Below are 21,888 nucleotides of genomic sequence, written 5' to 3'. Positions count from 1 at the left end.
AAAAGAGAAATTAAGAGAGATGTAAGAAGAAATAGACAGCAAAAATATAATAGTGGGAGATTTCAACCTTGCATTCTCAGAATTAGATAAATCAATCCACAAAATAAATAAGAAAGAAGTCAAAGAGGTAAATAGAATACTAGAAAAGTTAGATATGATAGATCTCTGGAGAAAATGAAATGGAGACAGAAAGGAGTACACTTTCTTTTCAGCAGCTCATGGAACCTATACAAAAATAGACCATATATTAGGACATAAAAACCTCAAGCTCAAATGCAGGAAGGCAAAAATAGTAAATCATCCTTTTCAGACCAGGATGCAATGAAAATTACATTCAACAAAAAGTCAGGGGAAAGTAGACCAAAACATAATTGGAAACTAAATAATCTCATCCTAAAGAACGATTGGGTGAAACAGCAAATCATAGACATAATTAATAACTCCACCCAACAAAACGACAATAATGAGACATCATACCAAAATATATAGGATGCAGCCAAAGTGGATTTAAAGGGAAATTTCATATCTCTAGAGGCCTACTTGCATAAAATAGAAAAAGAGAAGGTCAACGAATTGAACTTGCAACTAAAAATGCTAGAAAAGGAACAAATTAAAAACCTCCCACTCAAACACTAAACCTGAAACTCTAAAAAATAAAAGGAGAGATCAATAAAATTGAAAGTAAAAAAAAACTATTGAATTAATTAATAAAAATAGACAAATCCTTAGTAAATCTGATTAAAAAAAGGAAAGAGGAAAATCAAATTGTTAGTCTTAAAAATGAAAAGGGATAACTTGCCACTAACGAAGAGGAAATTAGAGCAATAATTAGGAGTTACTTTGCCTAACTTTATGCTAATAAATCGACAACTTAAATGAAATGGAAGAATACCTTCAAAAATATAACTTGCCCAGATTAACAGAGGAAGAAGTAAATATCCTAAACAACCCCATTTTAGAAAAAGAAATAGAACAAAATATTAACCAACTCCCTAAGAAAAAAATCCCCAGGACCAGATGGATTTACATGTGAATTCTACCAAACATTCAAAGAGCAATGAATTCCAATGCTATATAAACTATTTGAAAAAATACGTATTGAAGGAGTCCTACCAAACTCCTTTTACGACACAGACATGGTACTGATACCTAAACCAGGTAGGCTGAAAACAGAGAAAGAAAATTATAGACTAATCTCCCTAATGAATATTGATGCTAAAATCTTAAATAAAATGTTAGCAAAAAGATTACAGAAAATCATCCCCAGGATAATACACTATGACCAAGTAGGATTTATACCAGGAATGCAGGGCTGATTCAATATTAGGAAAACTATTAGCATAATTGACTATATCAATAACCAAACTAACAAAAACCATATGATCATCTCAATAGATGCAGAAAAAGCATTTGATAAAATCCAACATCCATTCCTAAGAAAAACACTTGAGAGTATAGGACTAAATGGACTTTTTCTTAAAATAGTCAGGAGCATATATTTAAAACCATCAGTAAGCATCATATACAATGGGGAAAAACTGGAATCTTTCCCAGTAAGATCTGGAGTGAAGCAAGGTTGCCCACTATCATCATTATTATTTAATATTGTATTAGAAACCCTAGCCTCAGAATAAGAGTCGAGAAAGAGATTAAAGGAATTAGAGTAGGCAATGAGGAAACCAAACTATCACTCTTTGCAGATGATATGATGGTATACTTAGAAAACCTCAGAGATTCTACTAAAAAGCTATTAGAAATAATCCACAAATTTAGCAAAGTTGCAGGATACAAAATAAATCCACATAAATCCTCAACATTTTTATACATCACCAACAAAATTCAACAGGGAATCTATCTACCAAAAGAAAGTCAGGAATTATATGAACAAAATTTCAAAAAACTTTCCACACTAATAAAGTCAGACTTAAATAATTGGAAAAATATTAAGTGCTCTTGGATAGGCCAAGCAAATATAATATAGATGACAATACTCTCTAAACTAATCTATTTATTTAGTGCTATAACAATCAGACTTCCAAGAAAATATTTTAATGATCTAGAAAAAATAACAACAAAATTCAAATGGAAGAATAAAAAATTGAGAATCTCAAGGGAATTAATGAAAAAAAAATCAAATGAAGATGGCTTAGCTCTATCTGATCTAAAGCTATATTATAAAGCAGCAGTCACCAAAACCATTTGGTATTGGCTAAGAAATAGATTAGTTGATTAGTGGAATAGGCTACGTTCACCAGACAGAATAGTCAATTATAGCAATCTAGTGTTTGACAAACCCAAAGATCCTAACTTTTGGGATAACAATTCATTATTTGACAAAAACTACTGGGATAACTGGAAATTAGTATGGCAGAAATTAGGCATGGACCCACACTTAACACCATATACCAAGGTAAGATCAAAATGGGTCCCTGATCTAGGCATAAAGAATGAGATTATAAATAAATCAGAGGAACATAGGATAGTTTATCTCTCAGACCTGTGGAGGAGGATTATAAATAAATCAGAGGAACATAGGATAGTTTATCTCTCAGACCTGTGGAGGAGGAAGAAATTTGTGACCAAAGATGAACTAGAGACCATTATAGATCACAAAATAGAAAATTTTGATTACATCAAATTAAAAGGCCTTTGTACAAACAAAACTAATGCAAACAATATTAGAAAGGAAGCAACAAACTGGGAAAACATCTTCACAGTTAAAGGTTCTGATAAAAGCCTCATTTCTAAAATATATAAAGAATTGACTGTAATTTATAAGAAATCAAGCCATTCTCCAATTGATAAATGGTCAAAGGATATGAATAGACAATTTTCAAATGATGAAATTGAAACTATTATCACTCATATGAAAGAGTGTTCCAAATCACTATTGATCAGAGAAATGCAAATTAAGACAATTCTGACATATTACTACACACCTGTCAGATTGGCTAAAATGACAGGAAAAAATAATGATGAATGTTGGAGGGGATGTGGGGAAAACTGGGACACTGATGCATTGTTGGTGGAGTTGTAAATGAATCCAACCATTCTAGAGAGCAATCTGGAATTTTGCCCCAAAAGTTATCAAACGATGTATACTCTTTGATCCAGCAATGCTATTACTGGATTTATACCCCAAAGAGATACTAAAGAAGGGAAAGGGACCAGTATGTGCCAAAATGTTTGTGTCAGCCCTGTTTGTAGTGGCTAGAAGCTGGAAAATGAATGGATGCCCATCAATTGGAGAATGGTTGGGTAAATTGTGGTATATGAATGTTATGGAATATTATTGTTCTGTAAGAAATGACCAGCAGGATGAATACAGAGAGGCTTGGAGAGACTTACATGAACTGATGCTAAGTGAAATGAGCAGAACCATTATGTACTTCAACAATGATACTGTATGAAGATGTATTCTGATGGAAATTGATTTCTTTGACAAAGAGACGATCTAACTCAGTTTCAATTGACCAATGATGGACAGAAGCAGCTACACCCAAAGAAAGAACACTGGGAAATGAATGTAAACGGTTTGCATTTTCGTTTTTCTACCTTCTGAATCCAATTCTCCCTGTGCAAAAAGAGAACTGTTCAGTTGTGCACACATATATTGTATCTAGGATATGCTGTGACATATTTCACATATATAGGACTGCTTGCCATGTAGGGGAGGGGGTGGAGGGAGAGAGGAGAAAAATCGGAACAGAAGTGAGTGCAAGGGATAATGTTGTAAAAAATTACCCTGGCATGGGTTCTGTCAATGAAGTTATTATAATAAAAAAAATAATAATAATAAGGAGGGAAAAGGACCCACATGTGCAAAAATGTTTGTGGCAGCCCTTTTTATAAGGACAAGAAATGGAAACTTAGTGGATGCCCTTCAGTTGGAGAATGGCTGAATAAATTATGTTATGGAATAGTATTGTTCTGTAAGAAATGACCAGCATGATGATTTCAGAGAGGCCTGGAGAGACTTACATGAACTGATGCTGAGTGAGATGAACAGAATCAAAAGATCATTGTACAAGGAAACAAGATTTTAGGATGATCAATTCTGATGGACGTGGCTCTCTTCAACAATGAGATGATTCAATATAGTTCCACTGGTGATGTGATGAAGAGAGCAATCCATACCCAGAGAGAGGACTGTGGGAACTGAATGTGGATCACAACATAGCATTTTCACTCTTTTTGTTTTTGTTTGCCTGCATCTTATTTTCTTTCTCATTTTTTTCTTGTTTCATTTGATTTTTCTTGTGCAGCAAGATCATTGTATAAATATGTATGCATATATTGAATTTCACATATACTTCTACTATGTTTAATAAATATTGGACTCCTTGCCATCTAAGGGAAGTAGTTGCGGAAAGGGGGGGCGGAATTGGAACATAGGGTTTTGAAAAAAATAATATCTAAGAATTATCTATGCATATATTTTGAAAAATAAAAAGCTTTAATAAAAAATATTAAAATTATTTTATGTGGGAAAATAAAATATTATCTTTACAAATATATTTAGACTTTCTCCTTAAATAATCCTTTAGTATCTTTGCCAATATTTTTTCCCTAAAATCACCCTAACTCTTCCTCTAGGGGAATGGAGGAAGGATAGAATTTGGCAGGGATATAGCAGTGTGATAGGATAGGGTTTTTCATGTAGCACAGATATAATGCCAGTAAATGTACCTGCAACGGAGCTTTGATTAGGTCTGATGCTAGCATGGTGTGAGACATGGTTCATTGTGAGTCCTTACCTAGAAGAGAGTTCCCAGGAACTTCACAGGATCTTGGGCAAGTCATCCAGCTGTGTTTGCATTTTCTCACATAAATAGGTCACTTTTGGGAAGCATCATTGTAATATTATTCTTTTCTCTGAGTTCCTAAGTTAATAATTATCTAAGAAGGAAACAGATGTTTAGTCAAAAGAGATTGCATCAAAATTTAGAGATGTGAACTCTAAGAATGGCTCAAATTCATTTTTGGCATCAATTTAAATAATGTGTATCATGATGATAATGGATATACATTTTCTCCTGATTGGGAAAGTTGAATCAATTATATACATGTATTCAATGACATCTGAACAATTAGGTGAGGTAACAAATATCTTGGTCATTACTTAATATCCTGTTTATCAAATAATTATGGACATGACAACTGTTGGTAAAAAATATTAGTCTAAGCAAAAATTTGCTTAATATTCATAGTGTTATCTATTAATTTATGGGAGTATTATATTTGCTATTCACTTTCATTGGGCATGGATTTTGGTATTTATTCTAAGTATTAAGATCCGTAAGTTTTTTTTTTTTAAAGTCTAACTACAATAAATGTACATTACTTGTTTCATTTGTTCTAAGTTAATAGATCATTAAATCTTATTCTTCTCATGTTCACAAAATCAGTGTGGTACAGAAGAGACAATGCTGAACTTGTAGGAACAGTACTAGTTTAAATGCTAGTTCTGTGACATGGGCCTCTCAGTACTATCTTGGGGAAGTCACCTAAACTCTATGAACCTCAATTTTTTTTAAACTATTAAATGAGAAATTTGGACTAGATAATTTTTGAGGACCCTTCCATCTCTAGATCTTTAATCCTGTGACTTCCCACATCCATCTCTACCTCCAATTTCCATTGTCACCACTCTAAAAACAATTTTTATTAAGGCTTTCTTGAACTAACAATGGACAATAAATGGATAATCCACATCATTCTTTCTTCCTTTCTCCAAGATACCATCCATCCTGTCTTCATTCATTCATTCATTTTTGTTCCTTCCATCTTTCCTTCCCACACTCTTTCTGTCTATTCGTCTCTCCTTCTTCCCTTCCTCCATCTTTTCTTTATCCTTCCTTCCTTCCTTCCTTCCTTCTTTCCTTCCTTCCTTCCTTCCTTCCTTCCTTCCTTCCTTCCTTCCTTCCTTCCTTCCTTCCTTCCTTCCTTCCTTCCTTCCTTTTCCTTCCTTTTTTCCTTTCTTCCTTCCTACCTTCCTTCCTTCCTTCCTTCCTTCCTTCCTTCCTTCCTTCCTTCCTTCCTTTTTCCCTTATCATCTCAGGACAAAGGAGAGAAAGAAGGTAGGGAAACAATTAGGAATTCAGAAATTTTTTAAAATGTTCAAAATTATTTTAACATGTGATTGAGGGAAAATACAACATTATTAAATGGATATGAAAGGAAAGAAAGAAAGAAAAGAGAGAGGGAAGGAGAAAGGAAGGAAAGAACAGAGGAAGGGAGGGAGGAAAGAAGAGAGAAAATCATCCTTAAGGGTAAGAAGATTCTCGAGAATAAAACCTGCACTATAAAATGCACAGTGCATTTTACTTGGTGTTTGTTTGTTTGTATAAATACAAGTTCTTCCTATCTTGCCAGGCTGGAAGTACAGTTGCCATTTCTAGATCCAATTTCATCGTTGATCATAATGAAAACTTTGACTTTCTCCATTTATGCTCCATTTTGCATAGCTGGGAGACAGAAAAGATAGAAAGCTAGAGCTAAAGTCAAGTGGACTCATGTTGATTCAATCTGGTCTCAGACACTAACTGTGTGACCATGAGCAATTCATTTGACTACATTTGTCTCTGTTTCCTCATCTGTTACATGAGCTGGATATTGAAATGGAAACCTACTCCAGTAGTTTTTCTTTTCTTTTTTTTTTTTGTTTTACTGAGGCAATTGGGGTTAAGTGACTTGCTAAGGGTCACACACCTAGGAAGTGTTAAGTGTCTGAGACCAGATTTGAACTCAGGTCCTCCTGACTTCAGGCCTGGTGCTGTATCCACTGTGCCACCTGCTGCCCCCTACTCCAGTATTTTTACCAAGAAAATTGAAAATGGAGTTGCAAAAAGTCAGACATGACTGAAAAATAACAGCAAAAGTCTTAAAGAAACAATTCATTTGAGGGGGGAAAAATGAACTTGTCTGCATCTATGTGGATTTAAAGGGCATTTACCACCCAATTTAGAATTAAAAAAAAAAAAAGGTAATAGAAAATAGAAAATAAGAGCATAACAAAGTTCCCAAAAAGTGTCAGGAATACCAAAGGTCAGGATAAATTCAGGCTAGTGAGTAATCTAAGGATACTGTTTTTAAAACTATATTGTGAGAAAAGGGAGTATCAGAAAAGGTATTGGACTATTGCTTAAGGTTTATAGGAAAAATACTGACAGCAGATAAGAGACAAAAGTGCCTTGTTTCCTTTTGCATTTTCTTTTCTATTCCTTAAAAATGATTTTTGGCCTAGACATATAAAGACCAAAATTATTACGAAGGAGTTAATACCCAATTTAAATGAGAAGGCAATAAAAGGAAAGGTGCCCTTGAGGCAAATGGTTAAGTGACTTGCTCAGGGTCACACAGCTAGTAAGTATCTGAGGCCTTAATTTTTGGGAATTTTTTTTTGTTTGTTTGTTTTTTAAAACATAAGATAAATTTTTTTTAAGTCATTTAACACTTTATTATGTTGAATCTCTTTCTCAAGGTATCTTAAAATTTGTGAGCTTGATTTTTTCTTCCTTACTTATGTCATCATTCGTTTTTTAAAAATAATTAAAGCTGTTTATTTTCAAAACATATGCACAGATATTTTTCAACATTCACCTTTGCAAAACCTCATTCCAATTTTTTTCATCATAAAAATATTTCAAAATTCTTTTCACAATTACTATTTCTAGCAATATTTTCCCCTGCTTATTCTCTTCTCTTCTCTCTCTGTCTCTGTTTCTTTCTCTCTCTGTCTCTCTCTTTTTCTCTCTTTCTCTCTCTCTCTCTGTGTTTCTGTCTCTCTGTGTTTCTCTTTTTCTCTCTTTCTCTTTCTCTGTTTCTTCCTGTCTCTCTCTGTGTCTCTGTCTCTGTTTCTCTGTCTCTCTTACCCTGTCCCTCCTCAAAAGTGTTTTGCTTCTGTTATGCCTTCCCCTAATATGCCATCTCCTCCCCCTTTCTTGTGTCCCCTTGTCCTTTTACTGTGACTTCACTATATCTAAATGATTTCTTTCTGGATGTTCCAGTATTTTTATCTTGACTTGGTAGTTCCAGAATTTGACAATAATATTCCTGGGAGTTTTCATTTTGGATTGTTTTCAGGAGGTGATCAGTGGATTTTTTTCAGTTTCTATTCTGCCCTCTGGTTTTAGAATATCAGAACACTTTTCTTTGATAATTTTTTGCAAGATGATGTGTAGGCTCTTTTTTTGGTTGTTGTTATTTTTTATCATGGCTTCCTGGTAGCACAATAATTTTTAGGCTATCTCTCTCTAATCTATTTTCCAGGTCAGTTGTTTTTCAATTGAGGAATTTTACACTGTTTTCTATTTTTTCATTCTTTTAGTTTAGTTTTGTTTCTTGATTTCTAATAAAGTCACTAGCTTCTATTTGTCCAATTCTAATTTTCAAGGAATTATTTTTCTCAGTGAGCTTTTGTGCCTCCTTTCCCATTTGCCCAATTTTGATTTTAAGTCATTCTTTTCCTAATTGGCTTTTTATATTTCTTTTTCCATCAGTCTCATTTCTCTTCACAATTTTTCCTTTACAACTATCATTTGATTTTCAAAATTCCTTTTAAGGTCTCTAGCCCGAGATCAATTCTTATTTTTCTTGGAGACTTTGTTATCTTTTTCTGAGTATGTGTTTTGTTCTTGCCAGCACAATAACTTTCTATGGTCAGAATATTTTTCTGTCATTTGCTCATTTCCCTGGCCTATTGTTTGATTTTTACCTCCTTGGTAAAGTGAGACTCTCTTTTCAGGGTAGAGGGTGGAAAGTCCCAAGTTTCAGGGGTTTTGTGCAGCTGTTTTCAGAGATCCTTCTAAGGATCTGTAAGTTTTCAGTCCTTTCAAGGTTTATGGCTAAAGGAGAAGTGTGTTTACAACTCTTCTTGCCTGTACTCTCGTCTGTGAGTGATTCACAAGCACTCTTTTCTGCCTTGAAACTATAAGGGGCATCCCTGATCCACTCTGATTATAAGTTTTTATGTACTAGTGCATCTTCTCACCACATAACTGTGAGACAGGACTGCATCCTGGATCTGGGAAAAGCAGCAAGAACCTAACTCAGTGTTAGCAGCTGTTCAAACCCTTTATCTTTTGTGGGTTGAGACCTTTGGAAGGTACCACCAAATTGCTGTTTCAGTAACTTCCAAGACTGGCTCTTCATTTTCTGGCGCTTCCCTCTCACCCAAGTGTAACAAACTTTTCCTGCCAAACTTCTAACTCATCTTTGATGTCTGTGGCCTAAGAGATATGGAAAATGACACTGATTCCAATGATTCAGAGGTCCCAAGACTTGCTCCTGGTTTTCTGGAGCCTGGGCTGTGTTGGTATGGCCTGTGTGGAACTGTGCTGCCCTTCCACCCTGGTGTGACAGATCTTTCCTGGTGACCTTCTAAGTTGTCTTTGGCTAGACAATTGTTTCACTTCATTTTTTTTTTTTTTTTTGGTGTGGGTTCTGATATTCTAAGATTTGTTTTCTTCTATATTTAATTATTTAAAGGTGTTTGAAGTAGTTGGTGGGAAACTCAGGTGAATTCCTGTCTTTACCTCACCATCATGACTCTACTTCAAGAAGTAATATTTAAACCCAAGTCTTGTCACTCCAATTGTAAGACAATTTTCATTATGCTGTTTCAGGATTCCATTGATCATTTAATAGGCACTTCAATAATTCCAATGTTTATGTTCACTTCAAATTCATTGATTTTCTGAAAGAAAAATCTATCTTTTTCACACTAATATTCTTTCAGTAATATTTATCTTGAAAATCACGAAACATCAAACTGTTGAGACTGCCTTACATTTTATTATATTTCACCATGGAACCTCCTCCCCCTCAGCTCCAATATTGTCTTCTGTATTTAGAACCTTTTATGTAGACTTGGTAACCTCTCTTCACTTCACATTGACTAAGTACACATCACTCCAGACTTTTACCATTAAAAAAGTTTGGTGAAAAGATAGAAGAAATTAGTCATTCCTAAAACCTAAGAGCATCTGGCCTTGTCAGGAAAAGATCCAGAAAGCTCAATTTCCTCTTTTGAGTTAGGGGTATTTCTGGGAATAATTGAAGAGGAATTTGAAACAAAAACATAGAAGATAAATTCTCTTGCTCTTCAAATGCTACCTAGTTTAACCAGAGGTCATTCTTTCAAACAGGAGAAAAATAACAATGAATGTTTTGCCCAAAGCAGGGAAATCAATGTTCTATAAGAAAGTCCTATAACCAAAAAAATGGGATAAAAGAGCAAAAAGGAAGGGAAAACACAATATAGCTCTTTCTTATCAGACAGGACAACTTTCTGAAACTGACACAGTGGAATGATTTGCTAAGATGGTGTAGATATTAGATATTCATGGAAAAATGATTTTTCCCCTCAAAATACAAAGGGTTAGTATAATAATATGAGCATTGGAATGGGGGACAGAGCCTTTAGGTAAAAGGCTGTGTGATATTAGATTCTTATTATGTATATGGTGAAAAGAAAGCCTCATAACATTCACTAAGTATGCTCTTATTTTGAAGCAGAGAGAGAAAGAAGAAGAAGGAATAAGAGAAGGAGAAGGAGAAGGAAAAGAAGAAGAGAAAGAGGAAGAGGAGAAAGGAAGGAAAGAAGGAAGGAAGAAAGGAAGGAAGGAAGGAAGGAAGGAAGGAAGGAAGGAAGGAAGGAAGGAAGGAAAGAAGGAAGGAAAGAAGGAAGGAAGGAAGAAAGCTGGGAGGAAGAGATGAGGGAGGGAGGAGACAAAGAAAGAGTAATAAGAGAGGAAGGGAATGGAATAGAAATACAAAAGAAAAATAGATATTTCTTTTAGAGGTGGTTTAGAAAAGAAAAAATTGCTCTATGTATACATGTATATATTTATACATACATATATGTTATGTACATGTACACATATGTAGCAAATGAGTGGTATTGTTCATAGACATTAAAAAGTTCAAAGAAAGGGAAAAATTGGGAGGTGGTTTAAAAAAACTTCACAAAAATGAATAAATAAATGGAAAACCAAACATATTGTGTTTACTATGTGTAAAGCACTATGGTAAGAACTTGGGACAGAGAAAAGAACAGAATGAAGGTGACAAAGGAATACTGAGCATAAAGTGAACTCCTTTCTACAAGCACTTCCTAAAAATCTCTGGAAAATTTGTAAGACCAAATCCTTGTAAGAAAGTTTCACAATGGGTCTTTTATTCAATCCATCTTAGCATAGGAAGACAGACAAGTAGGAGCTCAGCTAAGGATACACAAAGATAGGTGTGCAAATGCACACAGAATTGCACTAGCAGCACATGGCATGGGGCACTCTGGCACCCAGGAAGAAAATGTGCACCGTGGCAATAGGAGGTTTCAAACTCTTAATGGCATACTCACACATACAAGTGATAGGGACAGGTACCAATTGGCATCTTTGTTGCCTACTATCAAGTCCAAGATTGTATATACAGAGTATAAAATGGGACACACACACAAACATACACACCACAGATGCATCCACATAAGGAAGGTTTAAGTGATAAATGTAGAATTGAGGAAATTCAGAAAGCAGCAGCAACAAAGGTACAGTTCAAACCTCATGTACAAACTACAAATGAATAGTATCTCATTTCCCCATAGCCCAGGAAACACAAGAATGAGACTCATAGACAAAGGAGGATTCTATAATTCTACTGTTGTGAACCAACAGAGATTTCCAGGTGGCTTGTAGGTGCAAAGTACCACAGTAATCAACATAATGTGCTATTACAATGGCAGGGACATTCAAGACATAAACATAGGAGGCAATGATCACTAAATCATCTATAAGTAGTCCTGTAAAACAAATGAAAAAAACACACAACTTGGGCATGAGCTCAACTAGAATTCCTAGAAGAAATGAAAATGCAATATGAATGAATATGAATGAATAAAATGCAAAAAAATAAATATTTTATAAATGTAGTGAGAATGCTTGAGGAAAAAAAAATCATAAAAGAAACATGAACTATGGAAGAAAAATTGGAAAGGGAATTAACAGTTTGGCACAAGAGCTACAAAACCTTGTCCAAGTAACAAATTCTCTGGAAATCTGAATGAACAAATATAAGTCAATGACTATTCAAGGTGGCAAGAAATATTAAAATAAAATCAAAAACCTGGGGAAAAAAAGAAAACCAAAAGTAGATCATATCAAAAACAACTGACCTGGAAAAGAAATCAAGAAAGGGAAAAAAAATTAAAAATCATTGGACTATAAACATCATGACCAAAAAGAAAAAGAGCTTAAATGTCTTATTTCAAGAAATCTAAGAACCCTCTATGGGTCTCTTATAACTCAAAGACAAAATGGAAATAAAAAGAACCCACTGATAACTTAGAGAAAGAAATGCCAAAATGAAAACTCCCAGGAGTGTCATAGTTAAAACCCAGAGCTTCCAAAACTAAAAAAAAATACTTGAAGTAGTCAAGAAAAAAAATCAGATAACAAAAAGCCACCAAAAAGATCACAAATGAATTAGCAGATACTCATATAAGGAGGTTGTAAAATATAAAAGTAAAGGATATGAACTTAACAGACAAAAATATCTTGCTCAACAAAACTGAGTATAATATTATAGGAGGAAAATGGATCGTTAATGAAATAGAGAATTTCTGAGCATTTCTAATGAAAAGACAATAATTATAGAGAAATTTTGAAATACAAAACCAGAAATGAACAGCAACATAAAAAAGATAAACCTGAATGAATAATAATAAAGGACTAAGCAAGGATAAACTTCTTGAATTCAAATATGAGGAGATAATATATTTTCTCTGATCCCTATCATCATTAAGGTTCAGAGAGTGAGCTCAATTAGACAAAGCCTGAGAATGGTTCTGTAATATCTTGATGATTTTTAAGGGGGAAAAAAAAGGAAGAGAAGTGAAGAGGAATACACTATGGGAAAAGGGGATAGAAGGTTAGGGAAAATCATGTCACAAAATGGAAGTATAAAAATAGACATCCGAATGAATAATAAAAAAGGGATGGGGGAGCAACTGACATTTGAACCTCACTTTCATCTGAACTGGTCAAAAGAAGAAAAATACATAGTTGAGTAAAAAAAATACATTTCACTCAACAATGAAATAAGAGAGATAGAGCAAAGTGTGAATTAGAAAGAGTGTAGATTATAGGAAAGTGTAGTCTTAGGCACCACAAACTAATATGCAAAAAATATTTATTGCTTTTTTTGAAGTGAGAAGAATGATAATCTGAGGAACTACCCATAAAGTGGGGTATGGAAGAATAGTAATGGTATGTAAATGTGACAGAATATTACTATGCTGAACTCTTCTCAGTATATAATTACCAACTAGGTTTACTGAGGATTTAATGAGAAAAACATGCTCTCTACCTTCTAATAGAGAGATGAAGGACTCAGAACTCAACATATAAATATATGCACATGTGCAACACATGTATTTTTATATATATATATCACATACACAAGCATGCATATGCATGTGTGTGCACATATGTGCACATATATGTGTTACACATGTGTGTCTATAAATACTTACTTACGGTTAGTAAGATGGCATAGTGTATAAAGTGCCAGACATGAAAGAATCATTTTTTAATGTACAAGTCTGGCATCAGATATTTGTGACCCTGAACAAAGTTAGTTTACTCTGTTTGGCTCAGTTCCCTCATCTGTAAAATGGACTGAAAAAGGAAATGGCAAACTACTTCATGATCTTTACCAAGAACTAAATGAAACACAAAGAGGCATAAGAGAAATGACTAAATATCAAAACATATATGCATATATTCAACACACATGTATTATATATGTATATACATGCATGTTTATATGTATGTGTCTACTATATACATGCATATTATATATTATAGACAGTCAATATGAAATTCTGTTTTGCTAGTCTGCAATTTTTTTTTCTTACTTTGTTACTGAGAGAGAGGGAAGCAAGAGAGAGAAAGGCTGATCCTTGAAAATAAAATATAATTTAATTTTTAAAATAAAGCCTGGGGATGCAAATGAAAAAGTAAATTAGTTCCTGTTATTAAGAAATTTACAGATGAATAGGAGGTGATATCATATATAAGCTGGTTTCAGCTACAAGTCACCTGGAAAGATTGATGAGAAATTAGGGTATACTTACAAAGCAGATGGCAATTCAGTTTCTTTAGTATTGTATCCATTTAAAAATAATTATATTTATTTCTGCATTAAGCCATTTGACACTGCCAAGGACTCTGGTAGTGACCTCACTCAATCTTCATTTGTGGCTGCTAAAAAGGTAGAGGCTGTAGCTCCTGCAGAAGTAAGTGAGTTGCTAGTCTATATCTTTAAAAAGGATTGCTTCCCTACCAGTGGTGTTAAACTCACATAGAAATAGATAGCTTCCATAGCATCTTGATTTGGGAAATCACAAATTAACATTATCTATGTTGTATTGTATTTTTATCTATTTAGTTAAACACTTCTCATTTTCTAAAATTTTAATCTAATAATAACTCTTAGGGGTTTTACAAGCAGATTTCATTTGCAAGTAGAGAATTTGTCACCTTTGCTCCCAATGATAGCAACAAAAGCTTGGTTACCAGCAGGACTGGTGGTCTGGAAACCACCACAATTCCTGGACTGCCTGAACTTTGAGTCTTGGGTTGTGTCCATTGTTGTAGGAGGGGAAGCTGTTTAAGACAAGGGCAAAAACTGGAGACTCCTGAATGCCATAGTTTTAGAAGAATATAAGGTTCTAAATTTGCCAAAGGATAACTTATGAACTTCTCTTTTCTACCCCCCTCCAAAAAAAAAAAAAAAAAATATATATATATATATATATATATATATATATATATATATATATATATATCTGTAGTTGATAAATCTGACTTGTGGACATAACCCAGTAATTTTTGATATGTATACATATTTCTCCTAATTTTTTAGGCAGATTCCCATCCATGTCCTTTCCCCATTCCTTCCTCCCTTCAGTAGGCTAATGCCTGGTGGATTTGGGGGTAATGTAGAAGCCCAGAGTTCTGGTCTGAAATAATCTTTTGATGTATCTAAAACCATTAAAATGAATGATTTTTTTTCTTCTGGTACAATCAGGAATTTTTCTCAGAATTCTGTCCCCACTGCCTCTTTTTTCATGATGATATCAAAAAGGTTTTTAATAGGGATGTTTAAAATAACCACTTGATTCATCATTGACATGGCTTGTGGGAAGTAATGTCGTCATCAACAGGTCTGAGTAATGTTTGCAGGTCAAATGGCTGCCTCAAAGCAGTTATCTGAATAGCAGCTTTGAGGTGTGAAATGCCTTGAAAGATTGCAGGCAGCATCATTTTTCTATATATGAAGTTATTTTATTTATTTTTTTCCTTTTTAGAATTGAGAGAATGGTAACATGAAATAGCAGAAATAGAAGAATCAGAAGTCTGGGAGTATTCATCCTATCTTACCCATTACCTTGATGAGTAACTTTCCAATTCACTTCCCCAATTTGAATTTCAATTCCTCGCCAATAAAAGAATGAGTCAGAATAATGGGTCACAAAATTCCTTTCTGGATTTAGAAGTATCAATTGAGGCATTTTTCTAGATTAGTTTAATAAATGAGGAATTTATTTTGATTTTGAGATAAATGTCAGATGTTTTTAAGATACCCCAAAAGTAACTCAAATATCAAAAACTATCATGCGAAAAGAGAGGGGCTGTACTCACTTGGTGAGATTACCCATATTCTGTATGGAATTATTTAGCTGGTATAGTCTTCCAATAGAGCATCTGGCCCAACATAGCTGCCTTTAGGCAGATGGATGTCTAAACCATCCCAAATGGAAGGCCATCTGTCTATTTCTTACTCTTTGGAGAAATAAAAGCAGAAGGAGTTGGTATGAAAAATAGAAAAATATATATGTTAACAAACATTTAATAATCATTGACTCATTGAACAAATGTTGACTGAAGATAGGTAGATTCAAATAAAGGGTAGGGAGAATAACACTGGGTCATGAATTAGGGGATCTGCATTCAAGTATTTACTCTGTCACTTACAAGTATATGACATTGTTGTCTTCATTCCCCTGGGACACAGTTTTCTCAGCTTTAAAATAAAGGGGTTGAATGATACAATCTTTCAGTTCTACCAGTCAAATCCTTTCCCCCTAAAGGCATATAGTTTAGGTGAGGATATAAGGTAAACATTACACAAAGAAAAATTAAATAACAATTAAACAAATTAAAAAATTTAACAAAAATTAAACAACAATTTTTTGGTCAATAGTAATTGACCAAGAAAAGCAAACAAACAAACATGTAAGCCCTAAAAGACATCCCAAGTAAATCAAGTCAAATCAACTGGTATTTATTAGGCATCTACTATATATTAGCCACTGGGCTAAGCATTAACAGAAGGCAACAAACCCAAGCAAACAAATAATGAGGCCAACAAAAATTTTAAAAAGTGCTCCCTCTTCTCAAGTTGCCCACAGTCTAATGGAGATAGTGGGGCAATAGATAATAGTAAATAACTTGTGTACAAATAAGATATAAACAGGATTAATTGGAGGTAGTCCCCAAGGGAAAGCATTTGAAATTAAGAGTACCAGAAGAGACTTCTTGAAGCAGATGGGTTATATTATGGGATTTTAAAATGTAGAAGGAGAGAAGTCCTGTTGTTGAAGCCAGCTAATGAATATTCATGATGTTGGAAAATGAAGTATGTAGAAGAGAGTGGCTAGTGCCATGCAATGTAGAGGGGAGCAATACGTAAAGAAGAATGAAAGGACAGATTATGAAAGGCTTTAAAGGTCATCCAGAGTATATTTTATTTGATCTTGGAAATAACAGGGAGCCACTAGAATCTTTTAAGTAAGAGGAGGATGATATAGTTAGATTTAGGAGGTCAAGAGAGACAGACCAACCAAAAAAATATTCTATTGTAATAGTCTAGTCTTGAGGGTGTAAAAATGGTTCCAGGTTGATGGAGAGAAGTGGACATCTATGGGAAATCTTGTGTCACATGACCTGGCACTTGATTGGATATGGGCTAGAGTAAAAAAAAAAAATAGTATGCTATTTTTCCATATTTCCAGATTTCCAGAATAATACAATTCTCCTATTATAGAAAATGACTCCTCAGCCCCTACCCATGTTTGGAGTCAATCAATCTACCAAGCAACAATCATGGATTAAGTGCTTACTATGTGCCAGGCATTGTACTAAGAAGACAGTTCTCTAGCAGTTGCCCTGACCTTCTAAATTTCATCACTTGATAGAATAACTTCTAGTGCAGAACTTCTCTGTCCTTAGTCAGGTGGGCTTTTGTATGGCAGACAAAAGAAACCTGTACTTGATGAACAGAGTGGCCCCTTCATTTACTAATTATCAAGCATTTACTGATTATATTTATAGTCTTTTTATTCTTGTGCTGGGTATTTTAAAATTTCAATTACTAAAGTAGTTTTAATTGAATTTTATGGCTCAGTCATAAGTATTTGTTAAGTATCTTCTATGTGCCAGACATTGTGCTAAGGGGATACTAAGAAAGGTAAAAAGTAGTCACTGTCCTCAAGGAGCTCACAATCTAATGGGAGAGATAACATGCAAACAAACTATAAACAGGATAAATTTGAATAAAAATCACCAGAGAGAAATCACTAGGATTGACAAATGACAGACTCTGTAGAAAGTTCATGAGTTCCCATTGTATTTTAAAAAATAAGCAAACTAAAAACCTTAAACCTAACATGGCTATTCAATCAACAATAAACATTTATTAGGCATTTACTGTCAGTGTACTAAATGCTGGGGTTCCAAAGGAAGTCCAAAACATGGTTCTTTCCCTGAAAGAACTCGCATTTTAACAAGGGAGATGGTATGTAAGAAGCTATACAAAATATATGCAGTGTAAATGGGAGGTAAAATATATGACAACATTGAACCTTGCAAAACCAGCATCTCCCCAATAATCTTCACACACACACACACACACACACACACACACAAATATATAGAAAATGACTCATGTTAGAGCCAGCAGACAGTGAAATTTCCCTTTTATTATATTTCCAATTTATAATCTTTCCCTGAGGTTCACTATTCCTTTTCCTCTTCCCATAAAGGAAAATAGCTCAGAATTGCTAGAGAAGCAAACAATTTATCTCCTGCAGAGTCCCATCTTACCTAAATATCAATATAGTTGCTCTAAATCTATATTACCATCTTCAGTTGAGGGCCCCTCTATGTGAACAAAAGACCATGGGGATGATAGAGAGTTGATCCTTAACTTCTGGACAGACACAATCCATGTGGCTCACAGTCCATCAACAAGTATTTAGTAAGATTTAACTATGTGTCAGGTAGTACTTTAAGCATTGCACTAAGGATAGAAATAAAAATCAAAATATTAAAAATAAAAACAACAAATAAACAAATGAAAAAAAACAATTAACAACAAAGATGAAATTGACAATAACAACAACAACATAATTCCTGTCCTCACAGAACTGATATTATAGTAGGGGAAAGACAAATAAGTAAATTATGATAAGTCAATTAGCTTTGACATGTGAAATAAAGCCAAAGCCTCCAATCGAGCTACTAAGCAATGATGTGTATTAAGTGCCTGTTATATATGCCAGACCTTGAACATAGTAGGCAATTACTAAAATATTTATGAAATTAGCATAGAGAGTAGTGGGGAGAGGAAGGACTTTATTTAAAGAAAAAACAAACCATAAAATTAATTGAGCTAGTTATATTACATCATTGAAATTTTACAGATTCCTGAATGTCTCTGCTAATGTACATATAGGGGCTTTTTGCTTCCTCCTCTTTCCATTCCAAAATTAGTAAATCAGGGATTCTTATGCTGTGTGTGCATATCTGCATGTCTTTGAATATGTGTCTGTATGTTTGTGTGTGCATGTTCTATACCCCTTTGATAGTCTGTCAATTCTATGAATTTACAGAATAACATTTTTAAATGCATAAAATAAATTACATAAGATTGCAAAGGAAAACAAAGGTTAATGAAATTGAAGATGTATGTGTGTCTGCATGTTTATATATATATATATATATATATATATATATATATATATATATATATATATTTACCTCATAAGTTCATGGACCTTAAGAAATTTATTTGTGGATGGCTTGAAACTCCAAGGAATTACAGGTTTAAAAACTCAATACTATATGATACCTCTTTAAAAAATATATAACTAGAAGTATACTTTGAGGATGTTGGCGATACAAGGAGTAATTATTTATTGCTTCAGAACTGATATGTTTGATAATACCTTAGTGAATCTTTAGTCTTATTCATTTGGATAATCTCTTCACAATTGTATTTCCATTTACTTCACCAAGCATTCATTAACATCTTCTGTATCAGGCAGTGTTCTAAATGCTAAGTTTACAAAGAAAAAGATGAAACAACTCCACAGAGCTTATATCCTATGAGTTCACAATCCATTCACATTTCATGTACATTCTTGATCTTCTATTTTTATAAATTTTTCATAGGTGACCCATTCAGCAAATTGAAGGTTTTCCTCTGGTTTCTTAAGAAATCTATATTGTTGATGAATATGGAAATATTTTTAGAAGACTTGGACATGTTTAACTTACATTGGATTCCTTGTTGATTTGGAATGGGGGAGGAAGAAACATTTGGAACACAAGATTTTGCAAAGGTATGAATGTTGAAAACTATTTTTGCCTATATTTTAAAACATAAAATGCTACTTTAAAAAATGTATGTTACAAACATTGCCGTAGTACTTTATTATCCACACTTACCACATGATTAGCCCATGTTCTCTTGGTTTCCTTTAAGTCTCAGTTAAAATCCTAGCTTTTAGAAGAAACCTTTCCAGATTTCTGTTTGATGCTAGTCCCTTCCATTAGTTGTTTATATCAAATCTATCATACACACACACACACACACACATACACACAGAAGTATACATATATGTGTGCATTATGAGTGTGTATCTCTGTCTACTGACCTATCTATATATCTTTTTTGTATATAGAGATTTACATATTCTCTGCTTCATTAGACTGTGAGCTCCTTAAGTGCAGGGATTGATTTTGCCTTTGTCCTCAGAATTTATTACAGTACCTGAAACATATTAGTGTTTAAAAATGCTTATTGACTTAACTAGTTACATGCCCATGATGATTTCATAACACTGATTTTTATTCTTGTTTTTTATTGTTTTATTTTTTCTGGCTATATATGTACAGTCATATTTTTAAAATGCACATCTTATGAATCATGTTGGGAGAGAAAAAATCAGAACAAAAAGAGAAAACCACAAAAAAAAAAAAAACCCAGAAGAAAAAGAAAAAAATGAACACAGCATGTGTTGATTTAGATTCAGTGTTTATAGTTCTCTTTCTAGCTTGCAGATAGCATTTTCTATCCAAAGTTTTTTTTTTTTTTTTTTGGGGGGGGGGATTGCCTTGTGTCAGTGAATAGCTGAGAAGAACCAAGTCTTTCATAGTTGATTATCCCAGAAACTTGCTATTAACTATGTATACTGTGTTTCTGGTTCTGCTTGTTTCACTCAGCATCAGTTTGTGTAAATCTTTCCAGAGCTTTTTCAAATCAGCTTTCTCATCACTTTTATGGAACAATATTATGCCATTACTTTCATATATCATAACTTATTCAGCCATTCCCCAGTTATGGGCATTTATGCAGTTTCTAATTCTTTGCCATTACCAAAAGAGCTGCTACAAATATTTTTGTACATATGGGTTTTTTCTCTTCTGATATGATTTGCTTGAGATACAGACCTGGTAGTGGCTCTTCTGAATCAAAGGACATTATGCCACTTTTTATAAATGTCTTAAAAGGTTATATGCTGCAATTTGCTATCTCCATCATGTGACTGCCATTGCCCTTTAGGTGAGTGTGGTAATCTAAGCAGAAAGAATATATCATTTAGTGTCAGGAACTTGGGTTATATGAATTTCAAGAAGTGATTTCTCTTTTCTGAACCTTGTTTCTGAACCTCATGAGCAAAATTAGATATTTAATTAGAACAAAAATTCTTAAGATTAAATCCTTGCACTTGGTTTTTAAAAATTATTTTGAAAACTGTTTTTCAATATAATTGATTTCCTAGGTAATATTATATATGTATATATGTCATACATTTAAAATACCACTCTGCATAGGAGTCTATAGGTTTCACCAGACTGTCAAAGTTGTCCAGGTCATACAAATGTGTCAAACATCCTTGGACTAAGTGGTTTTTTAGGTGCCTTCAAGACCTGAATCTTAATGTTCCTATCAACAGAATTGAGATACTTGTAATCCTATGGTACTTTTAAAATTTAGAAACACAAAGTATCAGCAGAAGAGTATAAGTATTAAAGAAAAAGAAGTTTGGAAACAGACAAGAAAAGAAGGGGAAAATAAATGAATGGAGGGAGAGAGAAAGGAAGAAAGGAAGGAGTTAAGAACAAAGAAAAAAGAAAGAAAGGAAGGAAGGAGAGAAGGAGAGAAGGAAAGAAGGAAGGAAGGAAGCGAGAGAGAGAGGGAGGGAAGAAGTGTTCAAGTACATATTACTGGAAGACATTATGCTAAAGGAAACACTTCGAATTGTTCGCATTGTTTCAAATATAATCCAACATGTTATTTTTATATTTAAATTTGCATCCAGCTCATTATCCATCTATCACAGCAGACCAAAAAAATCATAAATTGATAAATGACTCCAATGACCTTAATTTTCAATTGTATGTCAATATTTTTTTGATATATTTTTATCTGCTATTTGTTCTTTGGGTTTGAAGCTTCTTTGCAGATCAGTACTTGAGAGCTTGAGAGTTAGATTTAAAAATTTAAAAAAAAAAAAAAAAGAAAAGAAAAAACCTCAGA

Source organism: Sarcophilus harrisii, chromosome 2 (genome assembly GCF_902635505.1).
Source record: "Sarcophilus harrisii chromosome 2, mSarHar1.11, whole genome shotgun sequence".
Lineage (NCBI taxonomy): Eukaryota > Metazoa > Chordata > Mammalia > Dasyuromorphia > Dasyuridae > Sarcophilus > Sarcophilus harrisii.
Note: the sequence above shows the minus strand (reverse complement) of the source record.